This window comes from Salvelinus sp. IW2-2015, linkage group LG26 (assembly GCF_002910315.2).
Source record: "Salvelinus sp. IW2-2015 linkage group LG26, ASM291031v2, whole genome shotgun sequence".
In the NCBI taxonomy this organism is placed as follows: Eukaryota; Metazoa; Chordata; class Actinopteri; order Salmoniformes; family Salmonidae; genus Salvelinus; species Salvelinus sp. IW2-2015.
The window spans coordinates 32589581-32604945 of NC_036866.1; positions in this window are offsets into that span (position 1 = coordinate 32589581).

The window sequence follows — 15365 nt, forward strand, 5'->3', positions numbered from 1 at the left end:
GTGTGGCGTAACATATAAACCTGTCTCTTATACACATCTAGATGTGTATAAGAGACAGGTTTACTGTTTTGTCGGCGTCATTTCTAATAAAGAAGAAAATGTACCTTGGTCTACTTCATTCAACAGCCGTGACAGAGTCCTTGAACATTTGGATGTTTACATATAATTTATCGACCAATGGATGAACATTCTGCTTCTCTGCCTGGAGCCTTCTGAAAGTGGGGTACAGAGCATATCGTCTCTCCACTATTTCATGAAGAAATTGTTCATTAATGGAAAATGGTGTGTTCTTCAACTCATATCCTGTTGTAACAAGGTAATTTTCATTTTGTGTTGGGTTAGCATAGGAGAGCTATTTGAAAATCAATTGTTTCTAGCTGTTCGTCCGTCATCTTGAGATTAAGTTTCATGAACACCTTGACTTTTTCCTCCGTTGACTGAGTTTTCGTTTTCATCCTCCTTTATTCCCATTATAACAATATTATTTTTCATACTTCTGCACTTCAGATCAAGTAATTGGGCTTTCATTGTTTTATTATCATACCGTAGTCTCTCTGTAGTGTCTTTTCGGGAGTCCACGGTAGTTTTAAATATCTTATTTTCCGCTCGTATTTCTTCCATTTTATTAATGTAATCCATTCCTGTTTTTAAGGACTCAACCTCCCCCAGTAGCCCAGGCAATAGATTTTTTTAAATTAACTGCTCGCTCATGCTCGTAAGCAATGCTCTATCTTCTGGAGACATAGGACAGTTATAAAACTGCCCCCCTCCGATGTTAAATTTGGAATTTTAGATGGCAACTTCCCTCTGGCAACTTCCCTCACGTTTCGCTTGCAGAACTCGAAGAAAGGTCTTCTCTTGTTTGCTTCGATGTATCCATTTCTTTATCAAAATGCTGGTCAATAAAGAGCTCCAGATTCTCTATATTATCCAAAATGTTTGTTTCGTAGTTATCAGCTWATCCTCAATTTTTGTGATTKATTCATGGCTACCACGCTGCCACGTCATCACRACCTGACAAGCTTCACGTCGCAGTTAGATATTGCTGATTTTATAATTATTACATAATGCTTACCCAGACCCTTGTCTAAATTGATGGGTCATGTGAAATAAATGGAACTKATTTCAGGAAACTAGGCATATGTCACGCGTCACTACTTCACAGGACAGKAATTTCAARGTAAACATTTTTTWAATCAAAATGCATTTTCCGGCAGAAATGCCTTCTGGAACATCTGAACTTTCATGTGCCWTAATAATAAACTTSTATGCCATCTGTAAATACAAATATAATTTTTTAATTATGAGCCTAGTTGGTTTAGCCACAGAAAAAGCGAGCAACCTTCCCGCTAGCCATGATTGGGTGAGATAATGATTGGGCTGAACATGCCAAGAGATGAGTTCGGATTGGTCTACCATGTAGCACTTTTCTCTCTATTTGAGCTGGTGAGTATGTTTAGCTAATCCTGTCTAACTCYGCTTTAAAAATATATATATTGTGTAGTAGAACTGCCTAAGTGTTGCTCTCCACTTTCTGGAGGACCGAGTTTTGAAATCAYTGGAATTAGAGTATGATAGCTAAGGAGATGGAGAAAACACCTGTCTRCAGATTACATCTCAAACTAAGGGCAACCCTGGCATCCATGACAGTGAGAAGCGTTCGTCCATGTATACGGGTAAGATAGTCTAGCTAGCTAAATTGTCATATATTACAGGTTTCTAATTTAGTCAGTCATTTTCATTTCAAGTTAAAGTGTACTGTTAGCTTGCTAGCTCACGTTAGCTGGCTGGCTCGCTAGCTAACATTACGTGTATGAGCTGTAGTAATATTATTCATATTTCAGAGCCATTTGCTTTGCTAGTTATAGCCTAATGTTAGCTAGCTAACATTGAACCTGGTTGGTTAGCTACCTGCAGATTCATGCAGTGTAGTAACGTCATGAGTTGGGATTATGGTTCATTGTTTAGCAAGTTACATGTCTTAACAAGACTCCACTATGCAAGTAATTTCAATAGAATGTTTAATGATGTCACTGCGAAAACTGTTGATAGACGTAGCTGGTAAATTCGCTCTGGCCATCTACTCTGATTTCAGAGCACTCTCGTCTGACTGTGCCAGAGCGCATAACAAGTGACGAATTTACGAACGCTCAACACRGTTGAATATGGCCGGTGTCAGTAAACTTTGMCAAAAAAGCATAAATTGTTGCCAGSAGCACAGTTGCAGTAACCAGCGCGCTGGATAACAGAAAAAGAGCCTAACCAGCTCTGCTAGGGRGAGTAAAATGGTCAGTGAGCTGTTCTCTCATTTGTGTATGGAAGTAGCAAGCCAGTCAACGTAAGCCAGTTAGCTTGGTTGAGTAACTGCTGTTGTTAGGACAGAACGCTCAGATCAACCCTTAAAGACACGGGTGGGGCTAAAGCTTAAGAGGTTGTGAACGATGCAGAATGGGTGTAGACAAACGGCTCTCCAGTAGTATTACCCAAACATTCAAAGGCTTTTTTCTCAAAAGTGAGATTACAAGTTGATCAACTTTCAAATCAGAATTACTTTCGCATTGTTCCTCAACTGTAGTGTATAATATACCTGTCACGATCGTCGTCAGGGTGGAAATGACCGGACCAAGGTGCAGCGTGGTGAGCTTGCTAGCTAAACAATGAACCATAATCCCATTTCATAGCTACAGTACAAACAGATTGTCATAGCTAGCCACCATGCATGAAATGCTGTAGTATTAATCTGCAGGTAGCTAAGGCTAACCAACTAGGTTCAATGTTAGCTAGCTAACATTAGGTTAAAACCTAGCAATGCAAATTGATTTCTGAGATCCAAATAATATTACTACACAGATCATACACGTAACGTTAGCTAGCGAGACAGCAAGTTAACGTTCYCTAGCTAGCTAGTTTGAAATGAAAATGACTTTCTGAGAAAATTAGAAACGTATAATATCTGCAAATGTAGTTAGACTCTTACCCGTATACATGGATGAACTCTTCACTGGAAACACTTTAAGTAAGATGTTGTGTGTCTTTTACGTTTTGTTTGTAGCTAGCTTCAGGTTGTTTGGCCCGTTGTGTCAAGTCACTGCGGTACACACTGACCATGTGCAGAAAGCTAACTACAGCGGCATCTTTATTGAGTAGCTGCACCACTACTGCCACTGGGCCTTTCTTCCTGCGATGTATCCATTTCGCCATTGTTCTCTTTTTTGGACCAGGTATAAACACCTTTCTGCTGACTTTGGGAATGTATTTATTTTTAACCAGGCAAGTCAGTTAAAAATTCTTATTTACAATGACAGCCTAGTTTAACTGCCTTGTTCAGGGGCAGAATGACAGAGTTTTACCTTGTCAGAATGACAGAGTTTTACCTTGTTACCTTGTTCGTTCTAGCAACCTTTTGGTTACTGGCCCAACACTCTAACCACTAGGCTACCTGCCACCACGTATGAAAAGATTTTTATTTTTCTCTTGGCTGGTGCAATTTTCAGCTTCTCCAGTAACTTTGCTCTCGTGCAAAACATCTGGCTCCTCTGATCGTCTCATGCTGTTGACGCGTTAATGGCAGGATTGTAAATTCCTTCCTTGAGCCGGATCGTATGCCAACAGACATCACTAGGAAATGTATAAGTAAATTACTAGAGCAAGAAAATTATATAAATCGGCTGTTATGTATGAGTTATAGAAAAAAATACTGATTGTGTGAAACTGCAAATATTCAACGATGAGTAGACTCATCAAGCTACAGATGCTCATTAATAATGGGGGCACTTTTCAGGAGAACACCTTGAAGCTGATCAAGTGGCTTCAGAAGAGAAAACAGCAACAACAACAAAAATAAGTAAAATGTATMTTCTGCCTTCGCAATATGAAGCTGAATCAAAGGAGAAACGGTGGAGATCAATATGCTTGGTATGGAATATGGTATCTAAATAGGAAATGTAATGTATGGGAGCCCAGGGACAGCGGAACAATTTTTTCAAAGGGGCTTTAGCGTTAAAATATTTTCTTTACATATGTTTCTGATCATAACTTCCGACATTTGTGTGTCTATTAGATACATGCAMCTTCTCTTCTGTCATAACTTGTTGGCCTAGAAGACCTAATAAACCGGTAGGTTACCCACAACAATAAATGTCATAAATCGACAGAATGAATGCATCAATAGGCCTCATCTACATCAGTGAAGTGTTCTCATCAACACATAGAGAGAGCTGGGGCTGAGGTGGGAGTTCACATCAAGTTCAAGAGGAGAGAGGACTCAGAAYGAAATATGACAGACATACATGTTCTGAGGCCCACATTTTTAGCAAAAATGCATGTTATTTTTGCATTAATACGTGTCACATATCAGTTTGCTACCAATGTAAAAAATAAATAAAGCTGCATACAAACATGGTCTCTTTTTTGCATTCTTGAGTAAGGCAGTTCTGAAATGTAGGTGTTTCAGCATAGCTCAGCGCTTTCTATGGTGGTGGAGCAGCCAGCGGAAAATACGGAGCATAGGGGTTGGTAATGTTCTCTAGTTGCGCCGTGATTGGCTCAGTGTTCTGTCACTCATGGGGACACTACGTCACCGTCAAATCTAAGGATAGAGCAAAAAAATTCAAGCCCCTTGGGTGCTGCCATAAAGTTACATTAGAAGTGCCCATCCAAGAAGACTCAAGGTCATTGGCTACAGATAAAATGATATAACGTCAAATCACGTTATATCTACAGTAGCATTGATTGGACTGATCATGTCAACATAAGACTTTCACAATCTTAGCTAGCAGTCATCATGAATCAAGTCGTCAATCTACTGGCAACTCCTTTTTAATCCTTGTCATATGAAGAMAAATAATGAAGAGAAAWTATAGATAAAACGTATCGGTGCTCAARGGCCACTGGACATAAACATTACACAACAAGTTCAACAAGGAGTTGTTTGGAAGGAATCAGTGGCTAACTGCAAGCATTACAAAGCAATCACTAGCCTGCTATTCAGTGGAGTGGCTGTGTGGTCCCAAGTCTGGATTTAAGAGTCTCTTTTCCAAGCTTAAAATTATAAGCATTCAACTTTGGCCAAGCTGTCAATCAAGCATGATTTCTGCCACGCTCAAAACAACTGTTAACTCGGAACTGGGAAATCTCTGACCTCATTGAGTTCAAGACAACTGAGAACTCTGGAAAATAAGTTTTGAACGGTCATCCAACTCGGAATTGTAAATCGGYAACTCGGGCCTCTGTCTAGAGCTACAACCTGAAGATCACCGACGTCATCATGATTTTACCTTGTTTTTTTCAAAGTTCCCAGTTGTCTTGAAAGCACCATAAATCCAGACAATGCCAGACTTTGATGACAAAATTTGCCCACGAAGGACCGCTGCGCCACCTTCCTGTTCAAGTGAGCACAGRACAAGGTGAGTCCAAAAATGTCTTGTATGCTGCTTCATCAATTATGTAATATGCCAGGGATATATGTATACTGTAGCTAGAAGGTAATACTAAGTGTATGTTGTGTAGTAAGCTGTTAGTAGCCCATGTGCTTCACCCTAATAAGAAAAGATAAGAAACTGACCGGCGTTACACCGTTACTATTGGAGATTTGACCAGTCATCAGCACTATATTCACGCAATCGCAGTGCTTGCCTATGTATTTTGATATGAAAAAAATACAATATCAGTTAGAGAAAAGCATTTAATTTTGTATCATTGTAATTATAGTGTAGTGAATTTTTACTGAGTCATTCTGTATTAAATTAATCACCTTTCTGGGCTCACCCAGCATGCTTTGGGGCTCAATGGAGCAAGATATGTTATAACAGTCTTTTAAACTTGTTCTAGTCCCCATATTAAAACCAATCTGTGTATTTTAAATAGGACATGTCGACAAGKATAGAAGACAGGCGAAACAGATATCAGTAAGTCAATATTCAGTCGCTCAAAGATCTCTTTCTGTGACTGGATAAAATTCATTTACAGGTAGTAATAATGATAATAATAATAATAATATCAATACAAAGACTTATAATCGCATAGTGCTTGAGGATAAGCAAAAACAGGAATATAGTTACATCAAAAATAGTGATGATGATTATACAATCATAGGCTAACTTTAATTTGATTGTCATTAACWAGMTTTCCATCCAATTGGCGACRGATTGTCATGRGACTATAAAATATGTGCATTTTCCCACCAGAGATGTGTTTCTGTCAAATTCACTTGTTCTTGACAAAAGTCTGAGCGTGAGGATGTAGTACACATAAAAATAACTTTTGTGGTTAAATAAAAAAAGTTAAACGGGTTTCAATCACGTTTCTAARTCTACTGATGGTTTTGTCACATACATTTTTGCTCTGTGTAGCGAATGTGCCCACTCTGGTATTGGCACGAGCGTTCTAGCCAACAGCTCGCAGATACAGTGCGGGTATAGCCTGAGATTAATATGGACAAAAGAGCYAGATCATTTTATTTTGTCAAACGGCAGCCAAGCATAGATCATCATGTCACCAGAATAAGACACTCAATATTTATTGGAAAGAAGCATCAAGCTCATCTTGCACTTTCACCACCCTGTGAAGTTCATCATAACTTAATTCATCTGTAGKCTAATAAACTGCATGCTTTCCCGAGTCGTAGTGGGCGGACCACACGTCATCCCATGACTCCAAGTTTACGTCGATATGATGGTTATTATATCAGTATTTGTGCATAAAAGCACCTTGTCTAGCGTATTTTGTTTTGTCGACATTTTGAAAGTTTACCAACAAATGTGCTCTTTCCATCAGGCCTGTTGTGACATTTTTTAAAATCTGATATGTACTTTACTTGGATGGAAACCTGGTTATTTTAACTGTAATTTGTATAACAATCATGCATAAAATGTTGTCTTGTAGGCCATATTAGGATGTATAGTCAACTTTATATAAGCATAATATTTTGTGTTTGATTTTCACAGGGCCTACGACTGAGTCAGATTGATATGATGGATAACAACAATGTACCAAGCTCAACAAAAAAACTGTCACAACAGTTGAGAAAATATGATGGCTTAGAGGTTAGCAGATCGGTGGAAGAAGATCATTTGTTGTGATTGATGAGAGCCTTTTTCGGCACTAAAGAAATGTGTGTTTTGTAATTTTCGTGAGAAAGTGTCTTAAAAAGAAATCTAGAGTCGATGGATGCACCGGTGCYTCAATCTAAGTAATATAATAAAAATTCCCCAGCAAAATATGTCCGTTTGTGGATTGGACACATCTCAATCCACCGCATCAGCCGACGTTGCACTTTCGCATCTGTGGTGAAAGGTGGCAGAGAGAGCGATGTTTGTCAGACCATGAGACATCCCGAAAATTCGATTTTCTCACAAAAAAGTATGTAGCTTCCAAACGGTTTGATTCACTTAAATGCCTTTGAATGAGATATGAAGGGGAGGATTTTTCAGCCTTCATACAATTGAGGCATTGATTGTGTATGTGTCCCATTCAGAGGGTGAATGGGCAAGACAAAATATTGAAGTGCTATTGAACAAGGTATGAAGTGGAGGAGACAGATTAAATAAGGATTTTTAAACCTTGATACAATTGAGGCATTGATTGTGTATGTGTGCCATTCAGAGGGTGAATGGGCAAGACAAAATATTTAAGTGCCTTTCAACCAAGGTATGGTAGTTGGTGCCAGGCACACCGGGGTTTGAGTGTCAAAAACTGCAACACTGCTGGGTCTTTAATGCTCAACAATTTCCTGTGTGTATCAAGAATGGTCCACCACCCAAAGGACATCCAGCCAACCTGACACAACTGTGGGAAGCATTGGAGTCAACATGTGCCAACATCCCTGTGGAATGCTTTCGACACCTTTTAGAGTCCATACCCTAACGAATTGAAGCTGTTTTGAGGGCAAAAGGGGGTGCGACTAAATATTAGGAAGGTGTTACTAATGTTTTGTGCACACACTGTATGTAACAAGGCAGAGGTCTTAGGTTTAAGGATCAGGAAGATGTGATATTCGCTAAGCAAGCAGCATGAAGTCCTTTACAGTGGTGCCTAGTGACTCGGATTTACAGTTGCACTCAGCTCAACGAAGGGGTCGCTGTTGAGTACATTTGAGGGGTGAATTTTGCACATGGGGATGTGTGAAACTTACTTCTCAGCCTGAAGTGTCCCACTTTTGCCAGTGAATCYATACATTTCTGCGTGGCATCGACTAGTAAGACGCTTCAMGAGGGCAGTCACGTGTGCTAGCAAGGCAGAGGTCCTGCATTCGAGCCTCTGTGTGAGCGGAATTAGTAAGTGGTACTAGGGCTGTTGTGGTGACCGTATTACCACCACACCGGCGGTCACGAGTCATGAAGGCAGTCAAATTCAACATGTTCGTTTAGACATGGTAATTAGTTAAGCGTCTCRAAGCTCTGATGCTGCTGCTGGTCATTACTAGCCTACCAAACTTGAAAACTGCCTGGTAGTCAGCACTCTATTGTCTGGTACTCAGCACCTCCTAACCATGGATGTCAATGCAAATGTAATCGAATCAAACACTTGATGAGAGCCCATGAGCTCATGTTGCGCAACATTTCTATAGGCAYCGCAATTGTGAGAAAACAGAGTGATGGCCTCTACTAAAAAGAGGAYGATCCAATCAGCTTTCTATAGGCTAGGCCTACTATATGTATTTCTCAACTTTCCCTATTATTAYGCACATTACTTATTTTTACAACAGGAGTATAGCATTCCTGGCCGTCATGAAAATGAACCATGGGAAAAGCTTCTTCCATTCGCTATTTAAGTGCATAGATGACATGTATTTTTTCCCGCTGCCCCGTTTTGATACAGGTGCATGATAATAGTCCATTTTAAATCAAAACAAATTTCACACATATGATTTAGTATATGGAAAGATTAAATCAAGAYTAGTCAGATGCGTGACAATATTAGCCTATCACTTGTGAATTATATATCTTCACTTGTGAATGATGCCCAGCATATGAAACAATGCCTTTTTTGTGACTTTTTCTAATCATAGTCGCACACCTCATGTAGTCTAGCCCATAGGCCTGTATGTTTTGAAAAGGTTTGTGTCACTAAACTAAAGTGGCCAAATAACTTCTTGAAATTTAGCACATTATTCTGCTTTACAAGGGGTGTAGAGCCTAACTGGCACACATAAGCAGCGCGTGAGTTTCAAGTTTGGGGAAGATCATTTTCACCATTAGAATGCACCTTAATAATAAAAGCATTACATGCATAATTGCATAATTGTCACTTTTGATAATGGTGTTTTCCGCTAATGGAACATTTACGGTTAAAGCTTACTACCATGTGTGCATTGCTGCACTTATTATGTGATGAAATAGCCTAATAGTTTATCAACATTTTAAGCTAAACGTTCTCATCTGTTGCGATTGCCACATTCCGTAAAAATGTTGGTGAACAAGACCTGAGAGTATAGTCTCAACAAGAATGCTGAGGATACTGTACTGTGCACTGTAACAATGTCAGGTGGTATGTACTGTATGTGGAAATTGCGGGCCTTAACACAGTGGAGTCTTTATGGCATGAAATGTCAAAGGCTGTGACTTAAGTGTCTGATACCAACTTTTATTCTCACACCTGATTAAACTAAGTAAGTGCGTTATCGTTGTGAAAAGAACCAGCGGTAGGGCTACAAGGTAACTATGAGTTCCATGGTTCAAGAATATCTGATGTTTAGTTCAGTGTTGTCTTCTAATTTACGCACAAATTGTAGGCCCTTTAGATCCATTCAAATGCAGTTTTATCAGTGAGTAGCTACTCACTTCCTTTTATTTCATTTGAGATTACAGCACACTGTGACCTGAGCGAGACAATAAGAGAGAGAGTGGAGAATGGTTGTGGTTCATCCCTAGGAGTGATCTGGCGCCAGCTGGAGAAATAGTACTAATACATGGGATTTAAAGCGRTTTTCAAAAAACTCAAGGATGCTGTACAGCAAGAGGGTAAACACAAAACAAAATTTAAAATAAGATAAAGCATAACTAGAGCTGAGTAAAGCTGAGCTAAGCTGAGAGGAAAGTTAGGCCAAACAGGTGATGTTTGTTTTTCAATGTGGTGATAGTCAGAGTTGCGGGTGGCTGGGGAAAAAGAGTTCCAGAGTTTGGGGAAGCGGCGCTGAATGCCTGGACACCCATGGTGCAGAGTCTTGATTTTTAGATGGTGAGCAGTCCAGAGTCAGAAGAGCAGAGASAGTSGAAGTGTGTGCGTGGAGGAGGTTGYAGAGGTCAGGTGGAAAGGCCATGAAGGGCCTTATAGGTGAGAAATAGGATCTTGTAGGTGATGCGTCTTTTGACTGGGAGCCACTGAAGGTGGTGCATATTGGGGATGATGTGTTCCCAGGGTTTTGTGCATGTGAGGACCCTAGCAGCGGAGTTGTGTACATACTAAAGCCTGTCCAGGGCTTTGCTAGACACCCCGAAGGAGTGGCTAGAGTGTGATGAGGCAAGTAAAGCCCCCKCAGTCAAACCCTCCCCTAAGTTGGACGATGATGGGCCAATTGTTTGCCGCCCTATGGMACTCCCGGTCACGGCCGGTTGTGACACAGCCTGGGATCAAACCCTAGGTTGTAGTGACGCCCCAACACTGTGACGCAGTGCCTTAGACCGCTGCGACACTCGGGAGGCKTCGCCGTCAGACTTTTGAGGATAATTCGGCAGTCTCCAKTCTTTCGGCGTGGTGCAGGTGAAGCACGCCGCCGTTTCATGCAACACACCAGAGCAGTTCTTCCACTATCAGGAGAAATGGTCATGCATATTAATGTATGTTTATTTATAGAAATAAAGATTGCTTTGCTWTCACACCCACAACATCACCACAATCATGGTCTCGGATTCGCAGTTGGAGGACTTCTGTGAGWGGTCGCTGTTATGCCTGAATTTACCCAAAACCAATGAGGAAGTCTGCTGTAGTGTTGCGAGCGGTTGRATGAAACCAATCGGTACGTCAAGCAAAGCCGTTAACCGTTACATCCCTCTCTTAATTTATATTCAGTTCGACTCGCCAAAGGTTTGCCATCTGAACTGAGAGTTAGAACTGCATTTCATTCAGACACCATGTTACAGGAAAAAACGCTACTTTTATGTCTCGGGTGGTGGGTGACAATGACATATCATCTTCATCATAAACTTCCAAAAGCACATATGTTGGAATGTCACACATATTTTTACAAGGCTTTCCCCCCACCGAAAGGTTTTCCCACCTGTAAAATAAAAACCCATTAGCCACCACTATCTTTGTTTCCCAGGGAAAACCAAGAGAGGGAGAGCACTTGACTCAAAGATGGAGCCCTCAGAGAGACTGCACTGTAGGCTACTCCACTGGACTACTCCTGACTGGCTCGCAGGAATGATAAAGTAGCCTGACAGCAGTTGAATACGCTAGAATACACACCATCTTSCTGTAGTGTGATCTTCATTGGCAAAGGTTGGGGATAGAGCAATAAAAAGGGAAACAGTGAAGAGGGAGAGAAATGGCTGGTCAACAGTAAGAATGTGATCAACCATGGTCTGGGAGTCTCCTCATATCACAGAAATAATGGTGGAAAGGATCTGCATGGCAATGGAAATCTGCACCTCTGCTCCCCAGAAACTACAGTGGTGAAATCTCATGACATGGCAGGACTAACACAGATGTATACTGTACTGTAGCTCTGTGGATAMGATAGCTAAGTCCCCTTCCAGCCAGCCCTCCACACCACAACACCCACTGGCATCCATAGACACTCCTAACACATCTGCAACCTCCAATGAATTGATCGTGTAGGTGGAGGAGAGAATGGGAGGGAGGGGGACTTGGAAGAGTTTGTTGCAGCGACATCAGGCTGCTGCATGGTAGAATAGATGGCCCTGAAAGAGCAGAGTTAACAGAAAACAGCCAGGGAGATGCATCACACAGCCTGGGCTGGAGAAAGTGTCGGCACGGCGCCGTATCAGGGGGCATGCTCCGTGATTGTCTCTGCTTGCTTTGTAATTTGTTAACTTCACTCCCCACCCTGAAAGAACACAGTCAGTCCCAGAGCAGCGTGGATAATCTTGACAATAACCTATCAGAGGCATCTGTGAACACAGAGCGTGCTGTTTGTAATTTTATGTGGCTGTTGTCGTTAGCGGGCTGGGCTGAGCAGCCACCACTTAAACATTAGGAAGAAGGGAGATAGAGACTTACAGCATGTTAATGCTCTGTTTTACCCAGTTTAAAGTTTTGATATTTTTTGTGGAAATAACTTTTATATCAATAAACTATACATTAGGTTAAAAGATGGGATCAAAACAGAAAACAATTACTTTCAGATGAGACTTCATGGTCAAAACAATAAAATATAGGATCATGTTGAGGTGTTTATTGAGCACCATAGAAATATACTTTCTACTTTCTTTATTAACTTGAGTCTTATTGAGCTGACACTATAAGCCATCCCGTATCCTCTAAAAAGGTTGGGATTAGAAATGAAATGAAAAATAGAATAGAGGGGATGCAAGGGGAAAAGAAAGAGAGGGGTTTAACCTCAGGGGATCGGTGTATTGAGCCAGACTTCAAGGAGCACTGCAGATTAAATGCCCTTTGACCGCACTGCCTAATCACAATTTTAAAACACCTATGTGACCCTTCCATCCGGTGACCCTCAGGGCACGTCTCGACTTCTCTGGACTCATTAGAAATGAATCTGACATTGCCGTCAACTGGCATGGCCCTCAGATACATAGACAGCTGCTTGAATGAGAGTTTTTGATCAGTTCAGCTGTGGTTTCACAATAGCATTGCTGGACACCTGGGATAACCCCTTGGCACCAATCCTAAACTTTGTCCCTCAGTGACTGTGTGATTCTTAGATAATAATTCCCCCTTTTTGTGTTAAAGGAAAAGCATATTCTATTTTGCTTTGAAGGTTAATGCTGTGGGTCATTTCATTCTCTCAGGAGGAAATTAAACAGGCAGAGTAAGCCTTGGAATATCTAGGTGCTTGGCTCCATTACTTCTATCCGATAACAAATCTTTGTATTTCATATTATGCTGTGCTAACTTCAGTCTCAGTAAGCAGTCCACGAGTCTTACACAGAGATAGCAGTTGCTAAGTAAATGGGTCCCAGTGTTGTAGCTTTTCAACTGTTCTTTTTTCTCTCTTTCTTTAATTTCCCTCAGTCACCCCAGTGCCGTGCCATGTGAGTGCATACGAGCATCTTATTTTTTCTCCCCTAAGGGATAAAAGTCACCTCCAAATCTCATTGAATGGAAAATTCAAACAGAAAATAAAAGCTATACTATATTCCACCAACACAGAGTTCAGGCTTAGAGGGAGCACGGCTGCTACTGCTTAGATCTCTCTTTGTCAGCAGGAAAAGAGCAACAGGGAAAAAGGAGAGAGCGAGGGGAAGAGAATAGTAAAGGATGAAAGAGTCAAGGCAGGTCAGGGAATTATAAATAACATTAGAGCAGTWTTTTCATTTACAAAAGGGGATGTATATGGGAAGAAGCTTTTGCACCTTTACTTCTCATACTCTCTCTCTATCCCTCCCTCTCTCTCTCTTGTTTAATGTGTCTCATCGAGAAATAATGAAAAAAGTCAGTTGCAAGACCAGTCATTATAAATCATTGGAGAAAATGTGAGGGGCGTCTGAAATTTTGAGCCGTCGAATGAAGCTCTGTAATAAGAGCCCGTCAGCCACCTTTGATTGACAAATGTATTTATCAAAAGTTTTTCTGAAATCATTTTGCCCATTTGGCAGAGCAAGGCCCCATACATTTGTGTGATGCACATCGGTTGCTGGAACCCACAGTACCAGACACAAGGTTGTTTGGGGGACGGGTGAACTCTTACACTTGGAGAAAATCAATCAAATAKAAWTMTATTTGTCACATGCGCCYAATTCAACAGGTGTAGTAGACCTTACCYTGAAATGCTTACTTACAAGCTCTTAAAACTTCTTAGGGATAGGGGGCAGTATTCGGAAGTTTGGATGACTGACGTGCCCAAAGTAAACTGCCTGTTACTCAGGCCCAGAAGCTAGGATATGCATATGGTAGTATGCATATGGTAGTATGGTAGATATGCATTGGTAGTATTGGATAGAAAACACTCTAATGTTTCTAAAACTGTTAAAATAATGTATATGAGTACAACAGAACTGATATGGCAGGTGAAAACCCGAGGACAATCCATGAAGATAAAAAAYAAWTTGAGGTCACCACTCATTGAAATGACTATCTATGGGAATATCAAAGGAATAAATACCAGATTGCAGTTCCTAGGGCTTCCAGTAGATGTCAACAGTCTTTAGAAAGAGTTTCATGCTTGTTRTTTGAAAAATTTGCTAGAATTTGTAGTTTTTCTTGGTGGCTCCCATTTTGGCTGTATTGTGGCGCGCGTGGATGAGGGCGCACACTTCGTTATTTATCTCCGGTAATGAACATACTATTCTCCGTCTTAAATTTGAGCATTTATTTATGTATTAGGGTACCTGAGGATTGATTAGAAACGTTTGTTTGACTTGTTTGGACGAAGTTTATTAGTYACTTTTGGGATTCTTTGAATGCATTTTGAACGAGGGAAACCGTTGGATTACTGAATCAAGCGTGCCAACTAAACTGACTTTTTTGGGATATAAAGAAGGACTTTATCGAGCAAAAMAACCATTTGTTATGTAGCTGGGACCCTTGGGATTGCAAACAGAGGAAGATCTTCAAAGGTAAGTGATTTGTTTTATCTCTTTTTCTGACTTTCGTYACGCCTCTGCTTGTTTGGAAAATGTTTGTAATGCTTTTGTACGRGGGGCGCTGTTCTCAGATAATRGCATGGTATGCTTTCGCCGTAAAGCCTTTTTGAAATCTGACAAAGCGGCTGGATTAACAAGAAGTTAGCTTTTAAACGACGTAAGACACTTGTATTTTCATGAATGTTTAATATTACGTATTTTGAATTTTGCGATCTGCAATTTCACTGGTATTGATGGGGAAAAGAGGTGGGTGTGGGGAATTGAGGAGAAGGTCTTGGGGATAAAATATGTTAAAGGAAGCATGGATGAAAGGGTTGACAATGGAAAATAATGAGAGATGACAATTTAGARACTTTTGGAAGGGTATAAATTCAATTTCTTAAGATGTTCCAGTATATTAGACAAACCCCAACTGATGCAAACCAAATACTAGTCTATTAGCATAGGGAAATACTGTCTAGATGCTTTTTACGAGGGATGATGACGTTTTTTAATTGCCTYGCTGGGCTGTGCATGAACATTGACAATTTAAATGAAACTGTTAACTTCTCTAGGGTAGGGGYCAGCATTCGGAATTTTGGATGAAATGCATGCCCAAATTAAACTGCCTGCTACTRGGACCCAGAACATATGATATGC